The following is a 16,892-nucleotide window of genomic DNA, read 5'->3' as shown; positions in this document are numbered from 1 at the left end:
TTGTTTTCACTTTGCCCTGCAGGCAGGAATGGGGTATATGCACTGCCAAGTTCAGAACCCAATCAAAAATAATGGGCTAAGCATTTCAAACCCAACTCAAACCTTTTGCTATTTGATTTGTTTACTCTTGGCAACTTACCTGCTGCTTTTCAGAAAGGAATATAAGGACTATAAAAAAGCTCAAAAGGCATTTTAGACATCATGCAGCTCTAATAAACCAACATTTGGATGATTTACGTGTAGCCTCACTGCAACACATGGATTAAATTTCCCTGAAAATGCACTGATTGTAAAATGTAGCAAAGCACATTTAAGCCAAAATATTAAAACACACACACATAACACACACACACACAAACTTGTCTCTACAAACCCTCAATACAATTCAAAGAGCTGATGAGTACTACTCAAATCATTCTTTTTGTATATCTTTAGCGCTTTGGTCTTCTGCTCATGGTTTGCTTTTGGGAAACTAGATTCAAGATCTGACTGTTCAAAATCATTGAATTACAGTTTTTCTATGTAAATAGTGTCAATTTAGCGACAGTGATGTTATCCTTGCTGAATAAAAGGAAGAAAATACAACTGTATACGCTATCTTTGTGAAGGGTAACTTATTTCTTATCTTGGCAATTGTGTTGTTTTTCTTGCTAACCATGGATTTTTTTTTTCAATAAAGAAAAAACAACATTGGTATTTACCACACTTAAACTTTCCTCCTACATTATGGTAGATGTGGATACAAGTAACATTTATTAGTCAGGAGTCAATATTGTTGCCATTTTCAAAAATTTTAAGAAGCTTCCCTAGCACCACAAGAGGTCTAGGAATTAATCTCTAAATCTGCCAGTGGGCTTGACATCACAGGTCTCAATTAGATGGCATGCAGGGACTCTCCAATAACGTGCTTCTAATCCTTAGAAGAGAGGCAATGCAGAAAGGGCAAAACAAAAACACACAGCAGCCCTGAAATGCAGAAACATAGGGGGATGTAGATTTGAACAAGTATCAGTATTGGTGTAAATTCTGAAATAGCTAACCCTCCTTCATATTTACACTAATGTGAGTGAGCAAAGGAATAGAATCCACCTCAAACAGTGGATTTTTAAAGTATGCTTTCGTTTTCACAGATTGCACCTTTAATCAGGGCATTCCTTGGATACATCTGGTGTGTGTGTGTGTGTGTGTGTGCGTGTATGTATATGTGTGTGTGTACATATATATGTACATATATATATATATTTATGCACAGAATTCCAGAAGTTCATGGAAAATGGAATTAAAAGAAAGTATGATTTTTGTTTTCAAAAACAGACTGTACATTAAGTCAGGACCATTCTTAGATATAGCTCATATGATATACATATATATAGATATATGGACTTAAAAGTTCATAAAAATGAAACTAAAAGGTACTATTTTGGCACTCCAAATTTTGAAATCATGCATAACTTTTTCATAATGTCATGAACTTCTTTAAGACTCTGTGTAAGTGTGTATTTCAACCTTTTTGTGGTCACCCAAATAAACTTTTCTTTTAATTCCATTTTGCATGAAGTTTTTGGAATACGTACATACGCATACTCACTTGACCTGGATTTTCTCCAATATCACATTCTGTGTGAAATATGATCTTACTGGAAGTGCTCAGGAAATGGTAGCAAAATTTATATTACTAGAAACCTCCTTGATGATAACTGAAAGTTGACATTAATGTTGGTTAATTTGGTCATGACCTAGGTTATCGATTCCATTCTAAAGAAAACTTCCAACTTAGAGAAGGCACTCATTGGCTCTTAGAGTTTCTTCTACTGTTTTTGCTCAGCATGCCTTTTCCTTAAAAACCACTGTCAGAGTTTGGGATTCTCATGACCTCGAAATGCCTAGGAGTTCATAACTTGATCTGCAGCTTCCCCGTTAGCTATTGCAAGAGGGTACTTAAAATATGCTTTCTGAGCTCTCTGCACCTTAATGTTTATTGCAGCTCAATTCACAATAGCTAAGACCAACCAACCCAAATGCCCATCAACAGTAGACTGGATAAAGATTATGGGACATGTACTCTATAGAATACTATACAGCAGTCAAAAACAATGAAATCTGGTCATTAGCAATAAGATGGAGCAATCTGGAAAACATCATGCTGAGTGAATTAAGCCAGTCCCAAAGGGACAAATATCATATGTTCTCCCTGATCAGTGACAAATAACTGATCACCAAAAGGGAAACCTGTAGAAGTGAAATGGACACTATGAGAAACAGTGACTTGATCAGCCCTTGTTCTGACTGTGATGTACAATGTAATACTTTATCTCTTTTAGTATTTTTTTTTGTTCTAGCACTATTGGTTGAACTCTGTAATTAACACACAATTATTCTTAGGTGTTTAAATTTTAACTGAAAAGTGATCCCTGTTAAATATAAGAGTGGGAATAAAAGAGGGAGGAGATGTACAGTTTGGGACATACTCAATCGGACTTGCCACAAATGGTGGAGTTAGAAACGTGCCAGGGGATTCCATTACAATCCCATCAAGGTGGCATGTACCAATGCCATCTCACTAGTCCAAGTGATCAATTTCAGTTCACAATTGATCACACTGATAGGTCTAAGAGTCAAGGGATCACACAAACAAGACTAGTGTCTGCGAATACTAACTGATAGAATCAAAAAGGGAGAGAACAATCCAACATGGGAAGCAGGATACACAGGAGACTCGTAGAATGGCAGATGCCCTAAACAGCACTCTGGCCTCAGAATCAGCCCTTAAGGCACTCGGATCTGGCTGAAGAGCCCATGAGAGTATTGAGGGATGGAAAGCCAAGACACTGTGGTAAAACAAAACAAAACAAAACAAAAAGACGACGACGACGACCTAAACGAAAGATCTCTGTGAGTGAGATCCCAGTGGAAAGAACGGGGCCATCAAAGAAGGAGGTACCTTTCTCTGAAGGGAGGAGAGAACTTCCACTTTGACTATGACCCTGTCGGAATAAGATCAAAGTCAGTGAACTCTAAAGGCTTCCATAGCCTTGGCAACTCATGACTAGAGCCTAGGGAGATTGCTGACGCCATAAACAAGAGCGTCAAATTGTTAAGTCAACAACAGGAGTCACTGTGTACTTACATCTCATGTGGGATCTGTCCTTAATGTGTTGTCCAATGTGAATTAATGCTATAACTAGTACTGAAACAGTATTTTACACTTTGTGTTTCTGTGTGGGTGCAAACTGATTAAATCTTTACTTAATATATACTAAAACGATCTTCTGTATATAAAGATAATTGAAAATGAATCTTGATTTGAATGGAATGGGAGAGGGAGCGGGAGATGGGAGTGGTGCGAGTGGAAGGGAAATTATGGGTGGGGGAAAAGCCATTGTAATCCATAAACTGTACTTTGGAAATTTATATTTACTAAATAAAAGTTAAAAAAAATCCTATGATAAGAAAAAAAAAATACGCTTTCTGGGGCCAGCGCTGTGGTGCAGTGGGTTAATGCCCTGGCCTGAAGTGCCAGCATCACATATGGGCACCGGTTCTAGTGTTGGCTGCTCCTCTTCCGATCCAGCTCTCTGTGGTGGCCTGGGATAGCAGTGGAAGATGGTCCAAGTCCTTGGGCCCCTGTACCTGCATTGGAGACCTGAAAGAAGTCTTGGCTCCTGGCCTTGGATAGGCTCAACTCCGGCCATTGCGGCCATCTGGGAAGTGAACCAGTGGATGGAAGACCTCTCTGTCTCTACTTCTCTAACTCTGTCTTTCAAATAAATAAAACAATTTAAAAAAAGATATTTGAAAACTTAAAAAAATAAATAAAATATGCTTTCTGTCCAGCCCCCTTGTGGGCTGTAGCAATAGGCCTGGGATATGGCCTGAGTTTACATTACTACTTGGCTTCACCTTTGCTCTTCTGCTTGTTCTTTCAACTTTACTAGGCTCTTCTGGGAGCACTTCTTTAAAAATTACTTGATACAATGGCTTGCTTCTGGAGATCCTGGCCTAAGTCTTGATTGTGCAATATTATGGTATCGTCTATGTTACTGAGTCAGTTTAACACTGGTGATGTTATCCTAATCATGGATGACTTAAAGGGATCCAAAGGAATATAAGCAACCACTTATTTATTTCAAGAATTTATTACATGAAAGAAAGAGTTCAATGTGCATGGTTGACAGAAGATTTAAAGAGATGCACATGCTTGTTGGTTGATGACCTCTGTTTTTTCATACATAACCCCCCATTTTTCTCAAGTGTCTGCTGCCCATGTTGGAGCAGTGACCATGGCCTGAACTTTTAGGATTCCTGAGGAGCTTCAACAGCAGTGTGGAGGCCTTAGAGACCTGGAGAGGGCTCAGTCTCCCACCCCTAACCACCTCTTAAATCACAGAAGCTCTGTTTTTCATCTGTTCCACGTTGGGTTGACTTGTGTGCTTTTGTTGGAAGAAACAAAGGACTTTAAAGGTAGAAAACAGATGCAGGAATGAAGAGGGGAGCCAAAGACTTCATCTTCTCTGGAAACCTCCTCAGCTCCCAAGTCCCAGGATGGCTGGAGGTGCCACAGCCCTCTGCCTTGGGACCATCTTCTTCACAAGGGGCTTATGGCATGGCAGCAGGTCCTTCCTTACCACCTGTACCGTAGCTGCAGGCTGCACTGGACATCCCCTTCTTCACAAGCCCTGAGCTTTTCACACTGCCTTGGAATAGATCAGCAAAATTATAAATTATTCAGTTTCAAACTCTTTTTAGAGTATTGCCTTCAACTTTTTGTAACTAAACCCTAGTTTTTTTTTTTTTTTTTTTTTTTTTTTTTTTTTTTGGCAGGCAGAGTGGACAGTGAGAGAGAGAAAGAGAGAAAGGTCTTCCTTTTTCCATTGGTTCACCCCTCCAGGGCCGCTGCGGCCAGCGCACTGTGGCGGGCGCACCATGCTGATCCGAAGCCAGGAGCCAGGTGCTTCTCCTGGTCTCCCATGCGGATGCAGGGCCCAAGGACTTGGGCCATCCTCCACTGCACTCCTGGGCCACAGCAGAGAGCTGGACTGGAAGAGGAGCAACTGGGACAGAATCCAGCACCCCGACCGGGACTAGAACCCAGTGTGCCGGCGCCGCAGGTGGAGGATTAGCCTAGTGAGCCATGGCACCGGGCAACCCTAGCTCTTTTTCATGCCATTAGCATCTATTCTTCTGGCATCCATGTGAATCATGAATGTTTGATTTCCTAAATCCCGAGTGCCACTGGGCCTGGGTTACAGGTAAGTGTCCATGCTTTGCACTTTCTATTCCAGATTCAGATGCTCTGAATCTCATGCCATCCAATTCTATCATCTGAGCACTACATTTTTTTAGTCACGTACAGAACTCTGGGCGTATAGTCACTTTATCCAATATAATTTCTATTTTGATAACTACAAGAATGATACTGCCAACATCTTGTCCCCTGAGTACCAAGAGTCTTTGTCCTACAATGATCTTGGTCTCTAAAGTGCCATCTTCAAAGGCCAGAAGTAGTTCAAGTCAGGGTTCACAGCAGAATAACCTACAGAACATTTATAGTATATCAATTCTAAACTCAACCCAGAGAAACTAAATCCAACCCACAGAAACTCTGATTCACTGATCTGCAGGGGTCTAGTGTTTTTATCTTTAAACTCACTGAAGGATTGTAAATTACTGCTAGGGTTGAGAAATACCAAGCTTGAATACTGCTTTCTGACATGGGATTCCTGGTCCAAGAGCATCCATATCGCCTGGGAGCTTGAAAGAAATGCAGAAACTCAGCTCCATTCATGTAGACTTATCAGATCCAAGGTGAACCTTATCAAGGACTTCAGGGGATTCATATGCATATTAAAATTTGAGAAGCACTGGTTTAATTCTTGTCCTTATAATGAATTGCAATTCTTCCATAAATTCGGTTTCAACCACCCACTCCTTTTACCATTTTCCATCTTTCCTGCTGAGTCTATGCCTAGTTCAACAACCCTTCACCAGGACCTACAATCTTTATTTCTTATCCTCTCATGTCACCCCACCCATCTTTCCCAAGCATAAATTCCAGTGCCTAACTTTATCACCAGTCCTTGCATTATTTCCTCGAGTCTGTCATTCAGCCACTCCCTTGCCCACTATTCTCCTACACTATCTCTATTTTCTTGGCATGGAACACGATCATACACACTTATATTCAGGATAACTGAACACAAGTGGATGGGCTCATCTTAAATTCAGGATAACAGAACGCAAGTGGGCGCTTAATTCTGCCAAGTTGTACTCTATTTTCACCGTCTGCTCACTCTCCCACTCTCCTAGACAACGATTTCACACTCTCTCCTAAAACACTACCGCCTCCTCCGTCTTCACTTACAGCTGATGACCACAATTTTGTCACGGAGAGAACTGACAATCAGGAGTTTATCCCAAAGCTTCCCCTATCTACAGACCCACCCCAACCACACCCTCTCTCTTGTCCCTGGGGGAGCTCTTTGTGCTCCTCTATGTCACGTCTGATCTGTACTCTGGCTCCCATCCCCACTCTATTCTCAAGGACTCATCCTGGCCATCATCCCCTCTCTATCTCCTGGATCATTCAGCTTTCTCCAGATACTGAATCACTTCCATCAGGAAGCAGACATGCTATTATTTTTCACCACTTAAAACAGAAACCTTCCCTACCCACGTCTGCCTCTAGTCACCCCTACACTTCCCTGCTCACTCTCCACAACTCCTTGACAAAGCTGTTGATGCTCGCTGTCTTCAATTCCCTTCTTCATCTCTCTAGAACCCATCCTCAATCGTACTCAGTTCCAGCACTTCAGCACAACCTCACTTTCTAGTCACCACTCTGTGACACCTGCTGGTGCCCGTTTAGAATGCGCTGGACCTGACTCATCAGCAGGATTTGACGGAGATGGTCCATTCCTACTGTTCACTGGCTTTCTTTGTTCATGGCACATTGCTGTAGGATACAGTGAGCTGGGACCAGCATTGTGTGCTCCCATGGCACAGTACTTAGGCCTTTTCTCTTGTGCATTTTCTATCCATTCTCTTCTTTGTTGAGCTCATCCAGTCTCACACAGATGACTCTTAAATTTATCTCCAGCCCAGACCCCACCCCTGAACTCTCTACTCATATATCCAACCGCGTTTGTGTGACACCGCTCAGTTGTCTCATAGTGACCTCTGGCACTGCCTTTCCAATCCTGCTCTTCCTGTAGCCTCAGCCAGCTCAGGACGGCCAACTGCAGCCTTCCAGTTACTGAGACACAAACCCCAGGCTTCACACACTCACTCATCTCCCCACTTTCTCTGCCCATTTGGTGTTAGAGCAGCACAGCAGGGCTCTGCCCACTTCTCACATCCTCACAATAAATTCTGGTCTTATTTTCTCCTTGTCCCCTTGGCCAGTAGGGCTATTTTCAACACAGTAGTCAGTGTGATTCATGAACGTTAAATCAGAACATGCTACTCCACATCGCAGACCTTCCAAAATCTCCTTATCTCACAAAGCTGAAGTCCTTACAACGATCAGCTGGCATCACCAGGCCCCTGTCCCCTCTGAGCTCACTCACCCCCTTTGCTTTCTGTCTCCTTTCCTCACTCTTACCAGGTATACCCTCTTCCTCGTCCTTGTATACCTCAGGGATGCTCTTATTTTGGATATTTGAATCTGCTGGTGCATCTGCACAGAGTAATCTTTCCTTAGCGACTTGCAAAATTTGCTCTCTTTCCTTCTATTGTTCTTTTCTGAGATGTCACCTTCATGAGACATTTCCTGTTCAACCCTTAAAACTGCAATCTCTCTGCTTATACCCTAACTTATCACCTTCCATTCCTTTATGTATTTCATAGAGTTTCTTACCATCTCACATATTCTATATTTCACTTTTATTATTTATTGGCTGTATTGCCCAATAGAATGTAAGCTCTAGAGATTTTTAGTCTTATTTTTAATCATTGTTATCCTCTCAGGACTTAGAATTGGCATGTAGTAGGTGTTTAATTAGTGTTGGATGAAGGTACAAACGTAATGGGATTAAATTTGTTATGCATATTTTTAGGCATCCATGAAGTTGGTACTTTGGAACATGTGCTTGACCTGGAAGTTAAAGCACTACCAAGGATGCTTGCATTCCATTTGGAGTGCCTGGGTTTGAGTCTTGACTCTTCTAATTCCAAGCTCCTGCTAAAGTGTACTCTGTTGGGTAGCAGGTGGTGGCTCAAGTGGTTGGGCCCCTGCCACTCATGTGGGTGACCCGGATGGAGTTCTGGGCTCTTGGCTTTGATCTGGCCCAGCACTGGCTGTTGCAGGCATTTGGTGAGTGAATCAGTGGTTGGAAAAATCTGTATCTTCAGATTCTTTGCCTTTTAAATTAAAAAAAAAAATCCACACAAATAGAAATCCTGATGACTTCTGCTTCTGTTAAATCAGCCTTATTTTAGCATTAAGAACTTAAAATTGATATTGCTAAAAAGAATATGTACAGGGCTAATATGGCCCAAACAATCTTTATTACCATTTTGTCTGAGATAAAAATGATAAAGCATTAATTAAAACAGAAGATACAAGGTGGGTAAAACAATGTGTGAAAATACTTCTGTTTATCATGCAAAAATTGCCTGAATCAGCAAGAGAAAATAATGTAAGAGACACAATCACAACTTAAAAATATCCTCTAGGGGGGCTGGCCCTGTGGCATAGTGGGTAAAGCCACCACCTGTAGTGCTGGCATCCCTTATGGGTGCCTGTTTGAGACCTAGCTGCTCCACTTCCGATGCAGCTCTTGGCTATGGCCTGGGAAAGCAGTGGAATATGGGCCAAGTCATTGGGCCCCTGCACCCACGTGGGAGACCTGGAAGAAGCTCCTGGCTCCTGGCTGTGGATTGGCACAGCTATGGCCCTTGTGGCCAACTGGGAAGTGAACCAGCAGATGGAAGACTTCTATGTAACTCTGACTTTAAAATAAATAATTCTTAAAAAAAAAATAATCCTTTCAGGTGGGTGTTTGGTCTAGTGGTTAGTATACTTGGGTCCCACAACAGCGTCCCTGGGTTTGATCCCTGGCTTCAGCGCCTGATTCCACCTTCCTTCTATGCAGGCCATGGGAGGCAGCGGTAATTGGGTGCCTGCCACTCACAGCTCCTGCACTCAACTCTGGCTCAGCCCTCATCATCGCACACATCTGGAGAGTCAACCAGTGGATAGGAGTTCTTTTTCTGTTCCTCTCCCTGCCTGTTGAATAAATACATAAAAATATGTAAAAAAATTATATACTTTTCATGCAATGTCTTCAGGACAAACACTGCTAGAGAATGTGATGCTCTTCCATCTGAATTAATTGTAGAGTGAATCTCCTTACATTCACTGTATCTAAAATTCTAAGAAACATGGGATTTTTTATGGTGCTAAATTTTACTGCATTGGTCAGTAATTAATTAGCTATATTACTGCAATGATATTTATTTGCAAACTAATCAGAAGTCAGTACCCTGGACTGGCTTTGGACTAGTCTTCATATTTTGGCATTTTTAATGCTTTCTGTTGATCTCACCCTGTGGCTGGTTTTCTCCCCATACTGTCCATTTAGCAAGATTTATACAAGAGAAAAGTCTTTCTGGGTTAGGAGTTATTTTTAGATATGTATAAAACATTCAAGAAGGGAGAAAAATAGATGGAAGTTCAGAAAACAATAAAAGACTTCGATCATTAACCATAACTTGTTGTCATGGTTGCAGTGGTACAAAGTACTGTTCAAATTGCATCTGTCCTTGTAGCTCAGGAACTGCAGACTTTTTAATACTTGGAGTATATTTGAAGTAATCTTCCCAAGTATTTATAAAGGCATGGGATTTTATTAACAGGTAATGAAAACAATCGTAAGGCCAGATTAGGGTGACCTATTTGTATATTCTTTCATCGACTGGTGTTGAATAGCCCCATTGTGTGCAACTGAAAATCTTATTTTGGAGTTCCAACTAGGAGAGCTGCTGTTAGCTGTCAAGCTCCAACATTTTTGGGTTAAAGTTTGCACATCTCTTGGATGAGAGTCTAACCTTCTGCATGCCTCAGGGTCCTCATTTAGGAAATGAGGATAATTCTAGAGCCATTTCATAAGATTTTTAAGGATTAGATGAGTTACTATGTGAAACACTTTAGAGCCTGGTCTAGAGGAAATATTCAAAAGTTATTATTAACATTAGAAGATATATTAAAGGTGATGGACAAAGCACAAATAATGCTAAAAAAAGATAAGTGGTATTAATCTAAAAGCTACAAAAAGTATTTTAACATCCGAGCTTCTTTTACTTACACTGACAGTTCTACCAGACAAAGTCCACTCACCTTTGGATTATAACTATACAACTGCATTAGAAATATTAAAGCAATTGAGTATTAAATTGACCAATCTTTTTTGTATGCTAAGTGTAAATATGTAGTTCTATTTAAATTCTATGAATCCGTAATTCTGGAGATGTCATTTGCATGCCTTTGCTTTGCAGTTATTAGAACATTTTAATTAATCTGTATAAATATTATTTTCTAATTCTTTTGAGCTAAAGAAATCATATACTGCATCATTTTTTGAAAGTATAAGCAGACTTCTAATCAAAGGCATTTTATGAAAATTAATCTGAGACATATTCACTATTGTCTTTGCTAATAAGGCGCAAATGATAGGCAGTATATTTTACTATTATTTTTACTTAGAATAGAGACTATAAAAATGTGGATTTCTTTACTTAGCCTAAATCATCCACATTATGATCTTTTTTTAATTTTACCTTTGTGAATTTTCAGTCTTTTTCTCCTAGTATTTCAACTTATCTGCCATCATTGATTCTTTCAGGGACATCGGTGTCTACTCTGCCCCACCCCTACTGCATGGCATGCATATCAGGAGCTTTAATATTTTTATTCAAGTCCTCCAGAGATGGGATTTCCTCTTAGTCACCTCTGCTGTCTCCATCACTCCCAAATTCATGACTGATTGTCTCTGAGCTCACTTGTCAGCTTCTATTCCTCCCACAGAGAGGATTCTGGGGTAGATGGGTTGGTTTAATGGGAATAAAAAGAGGCAGGAATTATCAGACACATCTTGTGGTTACACAACAATAACTGTTCTTTGGTGCAGGAGAAATCCAGCATGGGATCTGGAGGAGACCAAGACACCCTGTAGTTCTTAATGCAAATCACAAGAATCAGAACCTGGATTAAGGGAGCAGAGAGCATTCCTTATGTTGAAATTAGCAGGGCACAGATAGGGGTAAAAGGAATGGAGAGGTTGGCCATCAGAGGAGATGGAGGAGACAAGAGCTTCTATTGCGCACTCCAGGCACCCAGCTAAGCAGACTGTATACTTTACCTCTAGTCCATGCAACAGGTCTGGAAAGGCCTTTTACATGCCTGTTTGTTCAGTCTTGAGTGCCGAATTCACAACTGCCTGAGCTCTGGGTTCTTCTCTGTCTGCTAAGCACAGAATTGGAAGGAGGCCACTGTAATGCTCCAACCTTGAGCATGGTCACTGAGGGCACCAGGTCATGAGCTAGTGGCTGGATGAAGATGAGATACCAAGACACATCCTAGCCCCCCCCCCCCCCCAAACTTGACTTAGCTCAGCTCCTGGCTGGTGCTCCCAGAGAAGAAGTGAGATCCGTAGGAAAGAGGCACTGAATGTGCCCTCCACTACCACCAGTGGTCACCAGTACAGGTTTACTTCATAGCTACCACCAGGACTGGGTGTGATTTGATTTTAGGGACAACAGGAAAGTTTTATTGCTCTCAAAATTGCTTCCCAAATCTTTGGTGTGACTTGAAATGTCTTTAAGGACTAGCTTTTAATTCTTCTATTAGGTTTTCTTCACATGCAAATGACCTGGTGAAATAACATAAACTAAGCCATGCTGAACATTATAAAAGAAGGTATATAAATGGTTTCTAGTTATAAATAATTTCTAGATTAAAAAAGTATTTGCAAGTCCAAGGATTTCAAACTGGATTCAAGTAGGATTTCAAACCAAGATTTCAAAGCTAGCATCAATGATCCAGTAGTATGCAAACATATCTAAGGGAGATGCAAGCAAAAGTATTTTTAAGCAAATCTGTGTTTTTATCTTAACATTATACTTCTTGCTCAATATAACTTCCCAAGAACTTGTCCTCTACTTTTCAAAAGAAAGGCATATCTTGCATTGAAATCTTACCATTGTACATTGAGCAAGAACTTCCAAGATGGGGAAATGGTGGGAATACGAGTGCAGTAGTTGAGACAACACAGGATTGGAACAACCAGGTAATAAATCCTTTTGTAAACAAGATAGTTTCCAATTCTTTTTTAAAAATTAATTAACTTATTTATATGAAAGTCAGAATTAGAGAGAGGCAGAGGCAGAGAGACAGAAAGAAGTCTTCTATCTACTGGTTCACTCCCCAAATGGCCATAACAGCCAGGGCTGGGCCAGGCCAAATCCAGGAGCCCAGAGCTTCATCCAGGTCTCCCATCTGCATTCAGTTGGCCCAAGGACTTGGGCTATTCTCTTTGTTTTCCCAAGCACATTAACAGGATTGGAAGTGGAGCAGCTGGGACTCAAATCAGCACCAATGTGGGAGCATAGCAGAGGCTTTACCTGCTATACCACAGCCTCTACAATTCTTTACTTTCATGAAAATGAAGGAAGACCTAAAAGACCAGTTGATGGCTCATTGAATGTAAATTTTGGTAACAAGTCACTATTCAATTTTTGGCCTATAATGTGCAGAGTTGAGGGACGTGGTTATAATATAACTCTGAGTAACTATTTACTTAGGTATGACAAGAAAATTCTCAGTATTTGAATTTATTATAAATGGCAGAAAGAAAGAAAATTGATTTTATCCTGTCTTATTTCAGCATTAATAACATTCACACATGACTAAGAAGTTATTAGGGGCGGATGACAACCCCATTTCTCCTATTAAAAGATATATTTCTAATAAAAATTCAGTCTTTATGCTAATTGCTTATCAAAATATATTTGAGTTTTTTAGACTAATCATGTAATAATCATAATGAATATACTGACAAGGTAATTCAGAAGAAATTTAGTACTTAAATTCTAATGGTCATAGGAGACAAAATTTATATGCATATTTTTATTTCAGAGAAATATGATTGTCAATAAATTTTATCACTAAAATTTATATCAGGATTAAAATCTATGGGGAGCTATGTAGAAATAAAAGTTACAGTAGAAAAAGGAATATTGTAAATTTTGCTACTAGTAAAGAAGGATTTGCTCTCATATTTTGTTAATTGGCAATGTTGAGTAAAAAATCATTTTGGTGTTTACATTCCATTAGATAACTTTGGATTCTCTAACTTTTTTTAAATACCAATATTCATAATATACCCAGACATGGTATGTTTGCCCACTTTTTGTGATAAAAGTTTTTTATATACTAAGTTAAGAGTATGCAGAGGAATACACAGTTTTTCTTAAAGACTTTTATGGATATGCTAGTAAAAAGATTTGAAGATCTCTATAGTAGGGTATGGGCTAACTGTAGTTCTGTCATCAAGGAGGGAGCTCTACCAGGCAAGAATGAAGGAAACAGACCTGGGAATAATAATGGGCAGGAGAGTAACAGGACTGGGAGTTGGAGACCAAGGCGGTAGAGTTCCACAAATTTCTCTGAGATGTTTCTGTAGTTAATGCCATTGCACCTCTACAGAAGGCCAATGAGATCTTGCCAAAGACACTTGAGTGTCAAGAATGAAGACCGAGGGTTAAGACCCAGATGTGCCATTCAGTTAGTCTACCATCTTGAACAAATCATAGGAAGAAGTCATTAAAGCTTTTTTTTTTTATCTCCCTCTAAACTAAGAATAACTTAGCTACTTAGCAACTCCCTAAGATTTTTGTGAATTATGAAAAATATAATAGATGTGAAAACAGTTTTGATGACTGCCATGCAAATGCTAAGTTGATAGTAATATTAAGTTAATTCTTCCACTAGGAACAGGTGTTGTGCATGTTAGACAGCTGCCTGCAACGCGGTATCCCATATCAAAGCACCAGTTCCAGTCCCAGCTGCTCTACCTGTGATCCAGTTCCTTGCTAATGTGCCTGGGAAAACTGCAGAAGATGGCCCAAGTACCTGAGCCTGTGCCATCCAAGAGGGATACCCATGTGGAACTCTGACTTTGGCCCAGTCCAGTCCTGGCTTCTGCAGTTGTTTAGGAGTAAGCCAGTAGATGGAAGAACAATCTATCTATCAATCAATCAATCAATCAATCATCTCTTTGTCTCTCCCCCTGTCTGATTTTCAAATAAATAAATCTTTAAAAGAGGATTATTCCTTTACAGAGTAAATAATTCATTCCACACATTAAGTTGTTGTCTTTATTACATTAAATAAGTTATCAGTGAAGATGTAAGTTTAGTATAAAGAGGATAATGTCTAGTACAAAATGAAAGATATTAAAAAATATTTTCAATGGACACATTTGTTTACCTAACTACATCCCATTAAATTCTGTCCAGATGATACTATTTGTACATATCCCGATGCTATAATTCACCATGTGAAGTCTAACTGGACACTCTGTGGCTTGTTATTTTCTCAGGTAACATGTTCAGTGGCAAGGAGTCATCTTCACATTGTAAGGCCTTGCTCAACATTCACTCAAGGAGAGACAAAAAAAAAAAAAAAAATAAGGCCAGCCTACTCTAGCTGAAAAGTGCTGGATAGGCAAGTTCACCCAGAAGAGAGAAACTTGAAGGTTTGGAAACCACTTCCAAGACCATTCCCAACTCTCCATTACTAACATCTTGCATTCAGAAACTACACTTACTTGTGACTTCCTAGTTGTCTACTTCTTGAGGTTTTTGAGGCCCTGGGTCATCCACAGAGTCCTCAGTATTTTCATGATCTCCCTATCCTGAGCAGATGTTGTATACCTCTGTTTTTTAACAAAGCAAAAAGGCCAAAAGGTGAAACTGCTCCTAAAGCTCTTCCTTTCTTCTGAGTCTCAAGTAACCCACAAAAGTCACACATCTACTCTGCCCTTAAAACAAACCAACAAAATTGTCCCTTGACATGCCCGCCCTCCCCAGCTAAGTGGCAGTCTTCTCTTTTCTTTGGTGGATAATCTGTCTAAAGTGTAGAGTATTCAGTCTCCATCAATCCACTTGCCTTCTCACTCTTTAACTGACCTTTGGATTCTTGCTCACCACTCTACTCAAACTTCACTTTCAAAGGTGACCTGGGGCCACCCTAATTGCCAGATTCAAAGGCCTCTCCATAACAGATAACTGCACTGTCCCTCTGAAAACCTTCTGTTATTTTCTTGCCAGTTAATTTTCTGTTCTTTCTAAAATTTCTTTCAACTCATTCCCTGTCTTCATCCATCATTTTCAGATGGTCCTTCTCAAGGATCTCTCTATCCTTTTCTCCTCTTTATACAGTGGGTCTTAACCTTGGCTGTGCATCAGAGTCACCTGGGGAACTTTTAGTAATATCTCATGCCTGGGATCCACCTGTAGAGGTGTTGATTTCACTGGGTTGAAGAAGGGCCCACACATGGATAGTTTCAAAAGCTCCTCAAGTGATGCCAATGTGCCAGGTTTGAGAACCATAGGGTTCTATGTGTTGTCCAGGTGATCTAATTTACTCTTGGAGTTGATAACTCAAAAGATCATTATCTTCAGTCCCAGTCTTTGTTAAGATCTACTCATAGTTCCAGTGAGTTTCTAGATAATTCCATGTGAATGCTCAACAAATAGGACAAGCTTAACAGGTATTGAAACCATCATGGTATTTTTTCACATTGGTTCCTTTTCTGTAATCTTGGTTTTCCTAATCATCTTTTTCTTAGATAATGGAGTCATTAATGAACCCTGAAGTTGAGTTTCTCTTTTACATTCTAGGAAGAAAAATGATGAAATAGTAATACAAAGAGAGCCCAGATACCCCCATCCACTTCCCCTATAAACATGTCATATTAGTATTTTTCACAATTAATGTACCACATCCAGCTTTTGTTTATAAATAAATGACTATTTCCAAAAGACGCTAAATAAATGACTTTTTCCAAAAGATAATTTTGTCTGGATATTATGTGAGGAGCTTATAAAAGCTGATCAAATAAAGTCACATATGCAATGTGCTCCATTTTCATGAATCAAATTTCAAAGACATAAAGTCAATAAAATTATTTTCTCTTACAAGGATCTGATAGGGCCCTAGTCAGTCTGGCCTCCATAGCTCAGCCTGCCCACTAATTGACTTTGCAGCCTCGTGTAGGTTTGTAAGCTTGTAGATCACAATCTCCACCAGTATAAGGTGGAGTATAAGTATAATCTTCCTGTCACTGTAGGAGGATTAACTGAGATACAGAAGGAAAAGCAACTGGAATTAGGAGACAGTCAATAAGTCTATTTTAATTACCTCTTCTCTGATACAGACTTACTCCAAACAGAGCTGTGTTTACGTAAATACACTTTAAACATTGAGGAGTAACTTTCTGTCAGTGTCTCCATTAAGAATTTTCTATCTTTAAATTCATAATATTTAGCGCACACACACACACACACACAAAACCACACACACAAAACACCCAGGAGAAATCTTTCAATTTCCTTCTGCACAGGATTATAGGTGATGGTTTATGAGTCTTCATTCACAAAACTCTCCTGTTGAGGGAAGTTTCCCCTGATTTATAGCCTCAATCCTGTCTAGTGCATGCACCAGAAGAGATGTCATATTTCTGACCTTCCTTGGTGAGAACTGCTTCCCAACTCTGCTAGCAGGAGGGTGAGGTGTTGCGCAATCCCTCCAGCAGGTAGGGTATTTAGTTCTACTGATGCCTCTTGCCTGGCACAGAGTTCTCAAAATACTAACGTGATTTTTATTAATGGAG

The 16,892-nt window shown here is 39.9% G+C and overlaps 1 protein-coding gene across 1 annotated transcript in view; it reads right to left on the bottom strand.

The window, feature by feature from the left end:
• Positions 1-16,892, bottom strand: part of UNC5C (unc-5 netrin receptor C) — a 365,627-nt gene that overhangs the window by 68,371 nt on the left and 280,364 nt on the right. The window lies entirely within an intron of this gene.

Source organism: Lepus europaeus, chromosome 8, assembly GCF_033115175.1.
Source record: "Lepus europaeus isolate LE1 chromosome 8, mLepTim1.pri, whole genome shotgun sequence".
NCBI classification, from domain to species: domain Eukaryota; kingdom Metazoa; phylum Chordata; class Mammalia; order Lagomorpha; family Leporidae; genus Lepus; species Lepus europaeus.
This window is presented reverse-complemented; position numbering and strand designations above follow the sequence as displayed.